Genomic DNA, 3605 nt, shown 5'->3' with positions numbered 1-3605 from the left:
ATAGATTCAGAACCAGATGAAATTTCTGTGATCTCCACTATCCAAGAAGTTAACCATATCCGTCCCAAACTCACTGGCCCTTCTGTAAAAATTTCAATCCTCCATTCTAAATTCCATAAACCTGTCTCAATCATTGGTTTCCTTGATAGTAGCGCACAACGCAGTATGCTCAATCCTAGCATCCTCCTTTCGGATTATTGGGAAAAACCATACTGAAAACCTCTCTCATTACCAAAAAACCCATTGGTATTCAGTTCTTTCCAAACTGTATCATTTGGCAAAAAATTATTGGTTCAGATTTACCAGACAAAGATCTCCTTCTGGGATTTGATATTCTCCAACTGGTAAAAAATCTCTTCATCATTGCCACATGCATTAGATTCAAGCAAATGTTTATTCCATATACATATGTTCTCCGTCTGTATACATAGTTAGATACACCTCCCCCTTATACCTCCATTTCTCAAAAGTTCCTTGAACTTTGTCCTGAAAATCATTCCCAATTTACTCATCCATCACCACTTTGGAAAAATGAACAGTTTTTCATCCATCTTCCTTTCAAACTCAATGAAGATGTTAATCCCACAAAAGCTACACATCCAAGGATGCCTCCCTCTAATCTCTCTCTCGCCAAGCAAGAATGCACTCAATTGCTTAGGCAAGGTCTCATCGAACCCACTACTTCAGATTGGGCTTGTCAAGTTTTTATGTTGAAAAATGATCTGAATTAGTTCATGGGAAAAAGAGATTAGTCATTGATTACCAGCCGCTTAATGCTTTCTTTAAAGATGACAAGTTTCCTCGTCCAAAGATTCAATCCCTATTCATTCATCTTCAAGGTGCAAAGGTATTTTCAAAGTTTGATCTTAAAGCTGGTTTTTGGCAACTTGGTATTTCTCCAGAAGACCGTCCCAAAACAGCCTTCTGTATCCCTGATGCTCATTATCAGTGGATAGTCCTACCCTTCGGTCTCAAAGTTGCTCCTTCATTATTTCAAAAAGCAATGGTTAAGATCTTCTCTCCGATTCTCCATCATGCTTTGATCTACATTGATGATATCCTGTTGTTTTCCCACAACCACCAAACACACTACCAACTCCTTTCAAATTCCCTGAAAATCATGCAGACACATGGTATCATGCTTCCTGAAAAGAAAAGCAACATTGGAAAGGAATCTATTGACTTTCTTGGCATGGTCTTAAAAGATGGCCACTACCATCCAGGACTACACATCGCAGCTGAATTATTAAAGTTTCCAGATGATAATCTCAACAAAAAACAAATTCAACAGTTCCTTGGAATTTTTAATTATGTCAGAGATTTTACTTCTAAAGTTGCGGTCCACACCAGCCAGCTATCATGCATGCTTAAAAAGCACACTCCACCATGGGGTCCGGCTTAGATAGAAGCTGTAAAACAGCTAAAAAAGATAGCACAGTCACCTCCTCCACTCAGAATCCCCACTACAGTCCAACGCATTCTCCAGACAGATGCTAGTGATGACTTTTGGAGTGCCATCCTTCTGGAAAAGATAGGTGACTCAAAGTCCTATTGCACTCACACAAGTGGACAATTCAAAGATTCAGAAAAAAATTACCACGTGGTTTACAAGGAAATTCTTGCAGTAAAGAATGGAATCAAGAAATTTGAGTTTCATCTCCTCAGCCACAATTTCCTTATCCGGATGGATAACAGTTCTTTCCCAAAGATCTTTGACTTCAAGAACAAATTGCTTCTCAAAGTATGATTTCATAGTCCAACACATCAAAGGTGATAGAAATCTTATCCCTAATTTCCTCACCCGACCATCTATAAAAAGCCTTGTTCTCATCTCTTCCATCAAAACTATCCTAGTCATAGCAATGAATCGATCACTCCCCTTCAAAGCTTTAACCCAAAAAGCTTTTCCCCTAAACCTCACATTCCGATCGGCTTTCCAAATCCAAGAGTTTGCAAAGAAATTCCTTTACAAGTATTTCATGAATGTTCACCGAACCAAACCAGAAAGGTTCCCTTCTTTGTGTTTAGAACACCTGTTTCTCACTAGCTTCACTATTGTTCCAAATATCAACATCTCTGAAGATGAGTTATGGTACATGTGGTGTCTAACAGTCTTGTTTGCCACAAAACTAGTTTTTCCTGTCAGACCAGTCCTCTGACAGATCTCCACACCAGATCATGCCCCCACACTCCTCTGGACACTCCTTGAATGGTTTTCACCACTCACCTGGTGGCGTAAACAATTGCAGAATATATCTAACTTTCATCAGTTAGATATAATTCCAGATCAAGAAGTAGATATGTGGACTTTGGTATTCATAGTTCACAGACCATATTTCCAACATCCTGAAACAAAAGACTACTGAACACAGGACATGGTGTATGAATGGAAAACTTTCCCTCATCCTTTCCCTCTCAATCATGATCCCACAATCATCTCCACTCTCAAAGCCTATTTGTTCGAACTCAACAATATTCAACCTGTTCCAACAAACATTCATCATACATCCATTGGTCCTTCTCACACTCTTGAAATTATACCAAGAACCCAAACTTGTAATCCTGGTACCAATTCCGGTCCTCATGGAATTCTTGTTCGTGAACAACGGCCTGATTACACTAATGTTCTCTTCCAAGATGCCTAAGACCCTTGGGAAGACTTCCAGTCTTTGTTGCCAACCCCAGAATCTCAGTACACTGTCACTGAACTAGGTTCTTCTTCTACTCCAACCCAAGCACAATGACCAACAAGCCCCGAATTAAATGAAGATATCCTAATTTACCAAGAGATCCAAAGAGCAAAAGAAGAATATGAAAATGAAACCAGTGACGTGTCCCCATCCAGATTTCCCTCAACTCCATAATCACCTCACATGGCTACAGAGTCATCCGGGAATCTCAGGTTTTCCTACTTTCAATAAAGGACATGGGTCCTACCTTGTCTAAAGTGTGTTTTAGCTTTTATGCTTTTGCTTTTGCTTTAATTATGGTTTGCTTTTGCTTTATGCTAAAAGAAAAGATAAAGGTCCTGTCTTATCTTGGCTTTCCAGCTCTATTTAAGAGCTCTCTCATCTTTGTAAATGTCAGATTGCCATCAATAATATTTCTAAGCTTTCAAAGTCTTATGGCTTACTAAGTTTCCCTTCTTCTTCTAGGTAATGAAAAAAATACTTGAGTTATTAAACTAAGAGCGTTCATCTCTTCTTTATATACTGAGTATGCTCTACACTTGCCTTGCTTCAAGGATCCTGTGTATAAGAAAAGTCCTGATTTATTTATAAAACCGATTTAAAATGAAACTATTTTCTCACAACGTTCACCCTCTTTGAAGGTCAGAGGTGACCTGTTTTCGGGTGGTATCGTGATCAATGGTTTTTCTTTTAGGTTTTATACTCAGGAATTATAGGTATATCGGCTGGAAACCAGAACTTGCGGACTATTGGTCTAAAGGATAGTCTAGCACTATCATAGTTCAGGTGTAACAACGCCACATACTTGTTCCCACTGGTTGCTCTAATCATGGCAACCTCCATTTCTTTATAATAATCCTCTACGCTTCGGCTACCCTGTGTAAGACTTTGTAATTTTTTGTACAAGCCTTGATT

The sequence above is a fragment of the Citrus sinensis genome, chromosome 9 (genome assembly GCF_022201045.2).
Source record: "Citrus sinensis cultivar Valencia sweet orange chromosome 9, DVS_A1.0, whole genome shotgun sequence".
Lineage (NCBI taxonomy): Eukaryota > Viridiplantae > Streptophyta > Magnoliopsida > Sapindales > Rutaceae > Citrus > Citrus sinensis.
The sequence above is the reverse complement of the archived record's forward strand: the minus strand, read 5'-3'. Positions refer to the sequence as shown.